The sequence below is a fragment of the Lampetra planeri genome, chromosome 54 (genome assembly GCF_965212315.1).
Source record: "Lampetra planeri chromosome 54, kcLamPlan1.2.h2, whole genome shotgun sequence".
NCBI classification, from domain to species: Eukaryota; Metazoa; Chordata; class Hyperoartia; order Petromyzontiformes; family Petromyzontidae; genus Lampetra; species Lampetra planeri.
The window spans coordinates 306,231-319,588 of record NC_136160.1 but is presented as its reverse complement, the minus strand read 5'-3'; positions in this window follow the sequence as shown (position 1 = coordinate 319,588).

The window sequence follows — 13,358 nt, the reverse complement described above, 5'->3', positions numbered from 1 at the left end:
AATAACTGCTGATCAGTGAATCTAGTCCATCAACTGCTGGAACTTGTCTGCAGTGCCTCTAATTGCTGACTGTCGTATTTTGCAATAGTTTATCCAAGGCTGAATCAAGCAAATGCTACACGAGTCGTGAGCACATCACCATAGTTGACTGTACATATTTTCCATGAATATTTTTAAATCGGTGCTTATTAACATATTGTCAGGTAGTCCCAGCAGTGACACTTTGGGTTTATAAGATATTTTTTCGTGTTCACTTTTGTTTATATGTTTGCATAGGATTACATCGTGAGCACGCTTAAAGATCCTCACTTCATGTAAAAGCAATAATTGTGTGTATGTGTGTTTATGTTATCATAGTCGAGGTGGAGCAAGTTGTTGTTCTGTGCGGCAATAACTTATTCCATTCTTCGTGTTCAATTCAAGAAGACCCTTTGAGAAGGGACGAGGGATCAAAGGGTGCAGGGGTTTGTGGCGAAACGTGGCGATTGGAATTACGAGGTGAGCGGAGTTACCAACGGACCCCTCTCACCTTCCCACCCCGTGCCTCCACTCCAGTAGTAGTTAGAATTAGCTCTGCAGGTTTTTAGTAAAATGTTAAATTATTCTTGAGTGGTGACGCGGCCCAGAGGTAGCGCCTTCACCGCCGGTTGCAGAGGGTCACGATTTGAATCCAGTGTCCGCCCTCGTTATTCTGTGTAGTGTATTAACCATGACACTCCTGCGCACCGTCTGCTTCACAGTGAACGTTCGAGATCCTGTGACGTTAGTCCAAGAGTAGGCCATTGAGTGCCGGCGTGAAGGTCCAAGTTTACTAAAAACACATTTACTTGCAAATCTACTAAGCTGGAATATACATCGTAATCATTTCCCGCTACTATGAATACTTGGCGGGACCCTCCTATCCTCAGTCATGAGACTCAGGATTTCTTGTGTAAACAAGCATAGTAATAATAATAAACTAAAATGTATATGTTGTACTGTTGTGTGTACGTGCTGTGCTATGTGCTGTACCATATGTTTTTTATGTTTAGGATTCGGAGATCACTCCCAGTCTTGTGTCACGGGGCAACTCAGTCACCCATGTGCACAGCTGAATTCATCGCAATCTGCATGTGTGACGGGCCCTTTGAAGGAAGCTGCAAGTTGGCAGTGGTACATTTTTGGTCATTTAACGGTGCGGTTGTGGGCCTGCTGTCTGTAAGATCCAACTGATAGTGCCATTATTATAGAGATGTAATCGGTGAACTTGCAAAAATACAAGTTATAAAACTAGAGAGCAAAATTTAATTTCTGTCATGGATATGTAACGACAGCTGCCATTCACCACTAAATGGCAGGGATGTCACCATGGTGCTTGTGCCAGACTTGGTGCACCGTGAGGCCATGTGAAGTGTTGAAGGTTTGCTGGCAGGAGGTCACGGGGAGACCCAGGTGCAGTTCCGCCTCGCTCACTCTGCTTGTTCTGAAGCGACTTTAGCATCAACTTGTGAGTCACAGGAGTCAGAGGAAAGAGAGGTAGTCCGGTTCATGATCTGTGTGTGATTTGAAAATGACCCTTGGTTACGTTTGCTACGGCTGCCTTAAGTGAGCCGCATGGAGGATTTGCTGTGTCGGCCCGTTGTGTGTGAGACTTAGCGAGCGCCGTGACACTCGTCGTTTGAAGCCTCAATTACATCATATGTCCGCTCTGCTCAGACTCCTCCACTGTTGTGTAGATTGTGTTCAGACTGTGGGATCGACAAATCCACAAGGCTGCTGGAGATTCTCAACTCCGGACTTTGGGAACCGGAGTGGGGAATACCAATATTTAAAACACTTTAAAACATATCTTATACGGACATAATATGTTTAAGATAACGTATTAGTTGCAAACTATAGTGTACTTATAGTTATAACTTTATTTTATATAATTTGGGTGTTACATGTCACTTGTCAAGCAATTTTTTTACTTAACCAAGTTTTCCAGCTTTACGGTCAGGATGCAACAAGGCTCCCATTAGCAAGACCATAAGTTCTCCTCCCAGGCATCATCAACTTAATCCTCCCTCGGGGATGGGTACGAGCCCGTTATTTTAGGGCAGTTGTCCTATGGATAAACTGGGCTCAGGCACGTGATTGTGGAGTTTCCTCTACTGGCTCAGGACCACAAGTGAAATTGAGAACTGGTCATTTAAAATAATGCTCTTGAGTTTTTTTAACCATGTGTTTAGAATTATATACTTTAGAGTGGTTAGATGGTCAAGGACAATATTATTAAAATCCAATCCAATTTATGAAGACGATGGGATTGATGCTTTGCTTTGGCAGAACCGCATTTCCACAGATTGCCACGAACAAAGTGGCCAAATTAGATGGCAGGCAACTGCTGCTGCTGACTGGTTAACACGGTAGGCGGGGGTTAGTCGGAACTGAGGTCCGCACGAGCTGTTTTAACAAATAACATCTTGCAGGTGGTGAAACATACAGCAATAACATAAAACATCCCCACGCTCCAGTTACATTTTGGATGTTTCGTCAGACTGCTCGGCCAATGAGGCAGATTTTTGGAATGTTCCAGTTGCTATGGTGCTCTTTTAAAATATTTGAATTGTTATATGCATTGTTGAGTGGAATTAAAATGCATCTTCTTGATGAGAACGTTCTCTGAAATTATTTCCATTGTTTCCATTTTTGTTTCTGCCAGTGTTGTTTTAAGCCACGCTTATCTCAAGGTCACACCGAGGCAAACGGTTAATTTGAATTCTCTCGCTTAGTGAATAACATGTATAACCCGTAAAAACAAAGTTTTTCACTATAAATCCTTTATATGCGTGGTGGCTAGAGTCCTCTCGTCCTCTGGCTTGAGATGGCTGCCACCTATGGGTCAGATGATTGCATGGCAGCATTAAGCAATTGGTAATTAAATATAATATTTTTGTCCTAAAAAGTGTAAAATTTTGGAAAAAAAATTTCACGAACATTAATTGTCACGCACAAGGAGTCTGTGTGGAAAATGTCAGCTCGATTGGATCACGGGAAGTGGGTTAAAAAACGACCGAAAGATTTGCACGGTCCTAAGCAAGCAAGTGAACTTAATATAAAGGATTTTTAAAAAAGAGGGCCCCGTCTTTGTTTCGCTAAGAGCCCCCGCTGGGAGCCACCACTGGGAGCCCCCTCTGAGAGTCGCCGCGATGCCACGGAGGACCGGCAGGGGGCAGCCACCGCGCGAGCCGGCGGCCTCGAGCCCGGCGGCCTCGACAGAAGCGCTGCCGCCCTCTGACGATGTGCGACCGCGCGCTGCTTTCACGTTTAGAGATCATCAGCGGTGGAGGATATCTCGGATTCCCTGAAAACCGAAGCAATGTCGGTTCAATGCCCATTCACGATCGTGGGCCCGCTATTACTCGTGTGGCGATGCATCCAATATATAGATAAGAATTGTTTTATATATACTGGATATACATTATAGCAATAATTCGAATTTGTATAAATTACCAATTATCTCAACAATAGTGCACGGTCTTGATTTGAAACTTCCGTGACAGCAGGAATCCATACTCTTTGGTTCTTCGGTAAAGTCACGTGGGTAGAAAAATAATACAAAACTATATCACGACGTTTCGACCGCTTGTGTGACTACCGAAAGAACCAAAGAGTAATAGTGCACGAGTACAATTGTGTGACTATGCATGGGTTTAACTCATATCGAGACTCATCGCTGCAGTAAACTTCCCCAACAAACAGTCACAAACTAAACGACTTTATTATTTTACCAGGTAAGGCCCACCGCTCTTTTTCAGAATCAACCTGGCCACAAATGATAGCTCAACTAAGTGGCTTATCACGTGGAAATGTAGAGCAGCCGAATCCTTGGTGTCACTGAAAGTTTCCCTGCCATGGCGTCCCCATGGTCACTTTCTTAGCGGCCGCCATACCCATATGACGGTGGAGAGACAGCGAGGGGGGGGGTGGTACAATGTGACATCCCAAATCGTGGGAGTCAATGATCCCTCGTCCTGCAGTGCCTGGCCTAGTGCCGAATTGTCGATTGTTTACAATAACTTCTCGAGAAATTGCTTTGGAGAGATGTCGCTGTACATATTAGTGGTAGAGGCACCGTTTGTGGCTTAGTTTTGTCATTTGTGCAGTGATCCATCTGGAGGTAATCTGCTCGAGCCGATTTGCGCTGCAGGGAATTTAGAATTCAGATTTCGTGTAACATTCATTTATGTTTGTGCATTATTTTTTATTTCTCCTGTGATTGTATTCCTATTGGTATTTGCTTCATGCGTGTACTTTGTTTAGCTTGTTTTGATTTTGTCCGTTTGGTGACTGCAGATCACCATTGCACTTGAGACTCCATCCTGGTTCTCAGCTCGTGCCACGAAATCAACTCGAAGCTTGAACTTCAGCCCCGAATGTGCACAGAGCGTACAGTTGAGCTGACACTCAAGACCCGGGAAATCCTCGTGACTGGGCTACGCAGAGCGTCACAGGCGCACCGCGAGCAACTCAACCAACATTGCAGACCAAGCGGACATCCAGAGGTCGCTCTCTCTCTCTCTTTGCCTCAAAGCTCGCGAGAGAAAAGTTTATCACCAAAATTTGCATTCCTTTGCAGGAGAGCATCGCGAGGCATCGGACAGGAGTCGTGTTGAGAATGTTTTCCAATAATGTAATCAATTGCAAAGCCAAAAACATCACCGGATGAACTTGTTTCAGAGAAGTCTCACAATTGAATCCCTTGTTATCGACAGTCCTGGCTTGCCAAGCAAGTACGCTTTGTTTCCGTGACAAATCTTACTTATTGGGTCTGTCGGTGGAGGTGAGTTTACAACACATTTACATCTTCGCGATCTAATTCAAATTACTCTATCATGAATGATATTGGTCGCGCTAATCCTACGTATTAAAATTAGAGCTCTAGGTTTAGCAACCAGTGTCAGACTAGGAAGAATATTAATTCCCTGTTGAGCCTTGTAGCTTGTCAAGGCAAGCTTTTGTTAGTGAGCACCTATTCAGACCAATACAACTCACACAGGCGGGAAGTCTTTCCAGTAGCACCCTGCTTAGCCAACTTGTGGCCATACAACCCGAATGATGGACCAGATGGTAAGCCACTGTAGTCTGCGCTCCTGCAACTGAGGAAACACAAAACGACCCCAACTCTCTCTCCTGAAGCCCTCTCGTCGTGGCTGGCCCACCTCGCTCTTTAAACCCAGAGTACTCGACAGCATCAACAGCGACGCCTGTCTGGGTCAATAACCCGGATCTCACTGGGGTGCAGGGGGGGGGCTTGACGGTTGGGCAAACAGTTCACAAAAATAAACACTCCCAAAGACACCTTCATATTATAGCCTTAACGACTGTTGGGGCAAGTGCTGTTAGCGAGCACCCATGAAGGCCAGAACAACACAAGGGGGTGGGGTGGCCAGCACCACGCCCGGTCGCTTTAGGCTCCCTCGTGGCGATGTTTACACATCCCACCAGGTACTCATTTAAGGCTGAGTCGACCTAGGGGATGCCCAGGACAGATTTGAATAATCGTCACTGCTGTTGGTGGCCCTGAGCGGGAATCGAGTATGGACCCGAGACAGCTCGGAGGAGGAGCCACTGCTGGGATTGCTCCCGGCGAGGGATCCGTGCACCCGGATGTGTGGTGACACAAGGGATGATTCCGTCTCTCCAGGGCCCAGCGGGGCTGTGGTGGATGGAGTGTGGGCAGATGTGGGCGCGGTGGCGTAGTGGTTAGGGCACTGCGCTACGAGCCTGGCGATCGGAGTTCGATTCCCGTTCACGGCCACCAACACCTGTGACGATTATCCGAGCAGGTCCTGGACCTCCCCTAGGTCGACTCAACCGCAAATAAGTACCTGGTGCGATACGTAAACATCGCCACGAGGGAGACAAATACGGCCGGGCGCGTGCTTGCCACCCACCTCCTCGTGTGCTGTGCTGGCTTTCTCATAGGTGCTCGCTAGCTGCACTTGCCCCAACAGTCTGTGAAGACTATACGGGGCATCTTTGTATTTGTGGGCAGATGTACCGCCGTCAGCTTTAATCTCAGGGCCCACTCGTACCCGGCCTGCAGCAGCAAACACTCCCTGAACAGTGGCACCTGCAACCACAAACTGAAGACCACCGGTGCGTGTGGCTCCGTCGTATCAGGTGACGGTGCCGTGTGGGGGCCGGCGTCCACCCCACCGCCCTCGCCGGGCAGGTGGGGGGCGACGTCCACCCCCTCCACTCCCTCCTCCTCCTCCAATCCCTCCTCCTCCACTCCCTTCTCCTTCACCGCGTCGATCGGCTCCCACCAGGCCCCCGCCGACCGGGTGATCGGCCCCCCTGCGCTAGCGCCCTCTCTGAGGGACATCGCTAAATTGCTGGCTCACCGCCGCACGGGGTTACTCCACACACCCCGCGTGCACCACCGCTCATGTTCACGCGGCGGTGCGAACGCGCGCGCCCCTGCAGGCGATTACATCCTAACACACGCGCCCCTGCAGGCGATTACATCCTAACACACGCGCCCCTGCAGGCGATTACATCCTAACACACGCGCCCCTGCAGGCGATTACATCCTAACACACGCGCCCCTGCAGACGATTACATCCTATCACACGCGCCCCTGCAGGTGATTACATCCTAACACACGCGCCCCTGCAAGTGATTACATCCTAACACACGCGCCCCTGCAGGCGATTACATTCTAACACGTGAAGTACCGGTAAGTACGCTGGACACCCAGGTTGAGGCACACGTATGTTTATTCAAGCTTGTCGGTACAGGACAGCACTAGAGGGGGTAGCGGCCCCCTCACCCGGATAACTGGGGATACACTCTAGCTAATCCTGACCTACTCCCAAGTCCTCCACTAACGGGCTAGGGGAGGCTAACTGGCCCGACACTGGTGAGTCGGGCTACGGTCTCCGGAGTCCCAGGGTACTGACCCTGGTTCACGGAACCACGCCTCTGGCTCGATCCTCCGCAGCCCTTACAAGGGCGGCGTCGAGGGGAGTCCAGGGCTTCTAACTAGAAGATCTTCCTTCTTCCTCCTTCGTTCCCAGACTGAGCCACGAGCTCTCTCTGTCCTCCCCCTTTATACCCCCCGTCAGGATCACAACCCCCCAGGCTGCCTGATGCGGACGTCGCTGCGGGCACCCCCCCCGTGTACTCCCGGAGCTCCGCCCACTGTGTTTATTCCCCGTTGGATCCCATGCACCTACAGCCCTCCCGTAACAACCCTACATCACTCCCCCCATTACAGCTCGCAGCCGTCCCGGCTGCAACAATTCCAATAAAGGAACATTTACCCCTCAACCCCGTGTGTGCCTCATTTTTTTCAACAAAATGCAAATTGAACAACAACAACAAGAACAACAAGAAGAACAAGCACACCCCCGAAGGGAATGTCCGACGCACCCCCCCCCCGTATAAATACGAAATCCGTAAAAGCGCGTATATACAACTAGCCAGGAACTCCCCCAGCACACACAGCACACCCACGACACACAACGCACCCACACACACACACCGCGCCCACACAACACAACACACACAGTGTGCAAGGAGCACACCACCGACGCAGCATACAGTAACCATGACACGTGAAGGAAAATAAATAAAAAAACAAATTTTTCTTTTTCTTCCTTCTGTATATTATAAGAGTCTGCGCATTTTAGCGCGCGTCCTTGCCGCAGGCCCGTCACACGGGGCAACCCCGGACGGCGGACCATCCGGTGGCGGCTGTCCCATTCGAGGTGAGGTCGCGATTGAAGTCGCGCGACTGTCGGCATCACCCGTGTGGGTTCTAGGGCGTGAGCCCGTCATTCCCGGTGCACCTGTGGGTGGGACAGCCGGCAACACATCAGGCGAGAGCAGCGACGGACCCTCCGAGTCGGTCGACCCCCCACATGCTTGGCCCCGCGCGTGTGGAGTGGGCCCTCGCACCGCAACAAACGGTTTTAGCCTAGAGGGGTGTACAAACCACCGGCGCCTGCCCCATTTGATTCGAACGCACTGAGGCCTCAAAACCTCGACAACCTCGACGGGGCCCCGCCACGGGCGCACGAGTTTAGAGGAGGTCGCGAGTGGTACCTGGGGACAGTGCAGCCATGCCCTGTCCCCCGGCTTCCACTGCAGCACGTGCGCGCGAGCCCGCCTGAGGCGCTCGTTCGCCTTTTGACGCCTGTCAGAATTTAGCCTCGCAGCATCCCGCGCCTCAGTCAGTTTGTCAAGGTTAAATTTAACGTGTTCATCCAATTTAATTTTACCCAGCGGCGCGGGGATCTGCAGCTGTGCCGGAACAGGTGGGTCGGGTTCGCGGCCATACATAAGAAAGAATGGTGAAAATCCCGTCGCAGCATGGGGAGCCAATCTGTATGCCGCTAGAACCCCTTGAATTTGTAAGTCCCAATCAGTCTGTGAGTCCGAGACTTGCTGCGACAACATAGACGAGATGGTGCGATGCAGACGCTCGACCATCCCGTCCGTTTGCGGGTGATAAGGAGAGGTTCGAATTTTTTTCGTTCCTAGGAGATCACAGACTTGTTTTAGGAGTTTCCCGGAAAAATTTCTACCCTGGTCGGTCAACAACCGCTCCGGGGCACCTTTGTCCATGACATAACCTTGGACAAAGGCGTCGACGATGGCTGCTGCCGACTGATTCGCCAGGGGCCAGGCCATAGGCCAGCGCGTAAAATATTCGACCCCAGTAAGCAAATATTTATTCCCCCTGGGGGTGGCGGGGAATGGCCCCAGAATGTCCAGTGCGACCAGTTCATTTATTCTGGAGACCTGGATGGACTGCAAGGGCGGGTTCGACTCCCGTGCTGGTGGTTTGCGCTGCGCACACTGAGGGCATGCCGCCAACAGATCAGCGACATCCCTAGTCATGCCCGGCCAAAAATAATTCAGCTGGAGCAAGGCGAGTGTTTTCTGGGTACCTAGGTGGAGGAGGCGCTCATGAGCAGCCCACACCACCTTACCCCGTAGGCCAGAAGGGACCACCAGCCGGTGACGCTGGGATTTCCCGTCCCAATGCATAAGCAAGCCCGCATGGGTTTCCCATGCGTCGGCATGACCCGTCACACGCCCCCTCTCCCCGGCGCGACGACGCAACGCGAGGAGGGAGGCATCCTCCAACTGGAGGCGCCCCCATTCATCAACGGGCAATCCAAGCAGGGAATCTCTCCCCTGTTCGGCGATATCAATGGGGACTACCGTTTCATCGTCGGCGGCCGCCGCCAGGACCGGAACCATCATGTCCCCTACTGGCTTGCAACGCCCCGACCCCAGGAGGCATGCGTATGTTTATTCAAGCTTGTCGGTACAGGACAGCACTAGAGGGGGTAGCGGCCCCCTCACCCGGATAACTGGAGATACACTCTAGCTAATCCTGACCTACTCCCAAGTCCTCCACTAACGGGCTAGGGGAGGCTAACTGGCCCGACACTGGTGAGTCGGGCTACGGTCTCCGGAGTCCCAGGGTACTGACCCTGGTTCACGGAACCACGCCTCTGGCTCGATCCTCCGCAGCCCTTACAAGGGCGGCGTCGAGGGGAGTCCAGGGCTTCTAACTAGAAGATCTTCCTTCTTCCTCCTTCGTTCCCAGACTGAGCCACGAGCTCTCTCTGTCCTCCCCCTTTATACCCCCCGTCAGGATCACAACCCCCCAGGCTGCCTGATGCGGACGTCGCTGCGGGCACCCCCCCCGTGTACTCCCGGAGCTCCGCCCACTGTGTTTATTCCCCGTTGGATCCCATGCACCTACAGCCCTCCCGTAACAACCCTACACACGCGCGCCCCTGCAGGCGATTACATCCTAACACACGCGCCCCTGCAGGCGATTACATCCTAACACACGCGCCCCTGCAGGCGATTACATCCTAACACACGCGCCCCTGCAGGCGATTACATCCTAACACACACGCCCCTGCAGGTGATTACATTCTAACACACGCGCCCCTGCAGGCGATTACATTCTAACACACGCGCCCCTGCAAGTGATTACATCCTAACACACGCCCCTGCAGGCGATTACATTCTAACACACGCGCCCCTGCAAGTGATTACATCCTAACACACGCGCCCCTGCAGGCGATTACATTCTAACACACGCGCCCCTGCAAGTGATTACATCCTAACACACGCGCCCCTGCAGGCGATTACATTCTAACACACGCGCCCCTGCAAGTGATTACATTCTAACACACGCGCCCCTGCAGGCGATTACATCCTAACACACGCGCCCCTGCAAGTGATTACATCCTAACACACGCGCCCCTGCAGGCGATTACATTCTAACACGCGCGCCCCTGCAGGCGATTACATCCTAACACACGCGCCCCTGCAGGCGATTACATCCTAACACACGCGCCCCTGCAAGTGATTACATTCTAACACACGCGCCCCTGCAGGCGATTACATCCTAACACACGCGCCCCTGCAGGCGATTACATCCTAACACACGCGCCCCTGCAAGTGATTACATTCTAACACACGCGCCCCTGCAGGCGATTACATTCTAACACACGCGCCCCTGCAGGCGATTACATCCTAACACACGCGCCCCTGCAAGTGATTACATCCTAACACACGCGCCCCTGCAGGCGATTACATTCTAACACGCGCCCCTGCAGGCGATTACATTCTAACACGCGCGCCCCTGCAGGCGATTACATCCTAACACGCGCGCCCCTGCAGGCGATTATCTCAACGAGCGCTCGAGCTGCGGCTCTGCCCTCAAGCTCGCCACGCGTCCGCCCACGCAGCCGCTCCGCACACAAATTACAGACACCGCACCGATGCTCTGTGCTAACGCTTATTCACGGTGCAAACCCTGCACTGCCCGAAGGGAATATTCTGGAGAAGAGCCTAGCCTACTGCTATCCCCAAACACTCACACGCCCTACCACGTACCTCGCAGCCGTACTCACGGCGTCGCACGGACGCTGTGAGAGTCGGAGGGAGGATGACGAAATAGCCTCACCTATCACTGCCTCGTAGCGGCACTCGCTGGCATCACACGGATACCGCGAGCGGCTCGAGGAGGCAGGACGGCAGAGGGGGGGACCCGGTTTATATCCTCGCAGGTCGTGGCTGGCCCCGTCCTTGGCCATGACCACCTTCTCCAATCCTCTAGCTGACAGCGGCCCCCAACCTTTTTGGCACCAGGGACCGGTTTCGTGGAAGTCAATTTTTTCACGGACTTGGGGGGGGGGGGTCATCATTGGGTCTTTCCTCCTTTTCAAAGAAGCTCTCCAGCGACGTTTGTTTTTTACTCATTGTGGTTAGGGGTTAGAGCTTGTGGGCTCACCAACACTGTGACTGAGACAAGTGCGCAGTGCGGGAAAGACGCGCAGACAGAAGTGGTGAATAATGAAACAATGGGGGCGGGGGGCCACGTGCGGACTCACCGCTGCCCTCCTGCTGTGCGGCCCGGTTCCTAACAGGCCACGGACCGATACCGCTCCGCGGCCCGGGGGTTGGGGAACCCCCTGCTCGAGCAGGATCTCGCCCTGGCACGTGACCACCCCCAGCCCCCACTTGGGGCCCCTGTGTAGACCTTACCCGTCACGTGCCTTCCAGGGTCAACCAGAGTGCCATCCCTGGAGTAACCCCATTCCATGGCTGACACTCTCACACCCTTCCTGTAGGGGTCGGCACTGCACGCCACGCGTGGTGCCACTCAGCGCCCTGACTCAACGCTCACCGAGCCCCCTCTAGGGCCGGTACTACACCCACGTGTACGGGGTGTCCGCGATGGCAAGACAGCGCATGCCGTACCTCGCTAGAGCCGGCATTACCCACAGTGGCATCCGCGATGTCACTACATGTGTAATACAGTACATTGTGCGTGTACTCTAATCGTTGTCACGCAGCGGGTCACCCCTGCAGCCGCTAGAATCCGCTACACTCACCGTCACGTTGACGAAATCGAATCTTAAATGAATCACGGCCCTGAATCACTACAATTAATCGAATCGATTGGAAGAGTAATCGTTTCACCCCTTCGTCACGATCTATTTTCACTGCTGAATGAAAGCCTTTGAAGTTGCCACCATCTCAAGATTTCTGCGATGCAGCAGTCCAGCTGATACCTGCACGCGAGATGATTTCGTCGCTCCGTCTCTACGGTGGACGTCCTTTTGGCCGCGTTCCCTACTTTGGGCTGCCACTCCACCATTCATCTCGACCACCGTCCGTGTCCTGCCCAACCGCATTTGCACATGATGACTCTCATTTGCGTCTGTCCTCTCGTCCGTGTGTCCCCGTGTCTCGCTGTTATTGCCAGCTTGTGCCTCTCCCTGCTTCCTGCGCCCGAGTCAGTTTTTGCTCCACCTGACCGTTCCGTGTCCCTGTTTTCTGACCCGTGTCATTGCGGTGTGGTGGTTATGGTGGATCACGCAAATGTCGTCTAACTCCTTTCCCGTGGGCGTCGAGGAGGGGCTTACACCCTGGCTCGCCAGCAGGAGGCAATACATCAAGTGGAATAATCGCCATCGGTTTCCATCTGTTCGGGGATAGAGCGTTGCCCCCTCGTGCGCGTGGGCTTTCTCCGGGTGCTCTGGCTTCCTCCCACCCACGTGCATTGTAACATTATTCACTGGCTGACAGCATTTTAGGACTCTCCTGAAAAAGAGTCCTACGACTCAGTGTGGCTGTCCTGGACAAATAAGTAAAGTTGTTGCTTTTCGTCAAAGGATATGGAATCTGTTCTCGTTCGCCTATTTGTTTCATCATAAGGTAACCCTCTCCACCTTCATCACCTGCCACAGGTAACACTTTGCGGCTACTGCTGCTGTCGTTTTGCCAGCGTGTGATGATGGCACACAGGTGTGCGCGTGTTGACGTCACGCGCGTGTGTGGGCGATGACGTCGCCAGATGTTTGTGGTGACGTTGGACAGGTGTGGTGACGTCACGCGTGTTTGTGCGTGGTGACGTCCCGCAGGTGAGATCCTCCAGCGGGCGGGCAGGCTGAGGGGCGGGGCTGCTCCCCCCCCCCTCAACCAGCGCAGGTGCGGAGGGGAGGGGCGGTGACCCCCCCCCCCCGACTGCGAGCAGCGCAAAGTCCCCTCCCTCCCTATTCCCTCCCTCATCCCCTCCCCCCTCCCCTCCCCCCTCCCTCCCTCCCCCCTCCCTGTCCCCTCCCTGTTCCCTACCTGCCCCCTTCCCCCACGGGCTCCGAGTCCACGCCGCCGCGGCTCGCGCGAGAGCCCCGCGGCTGCGATCGCCCCCGCCGCTCTCAGCTGAACGCCCCCTGGGGTGGCGGTGCGAGGCGCCGCTTAGTGAGGGTAGAGCTCAGCCTCGCGTGGAGAGGAGGAGGAGGTTGTGGGGGGGGGCTCTGGGGGTCTTCACGGGGTGGGGGGCGCCACGA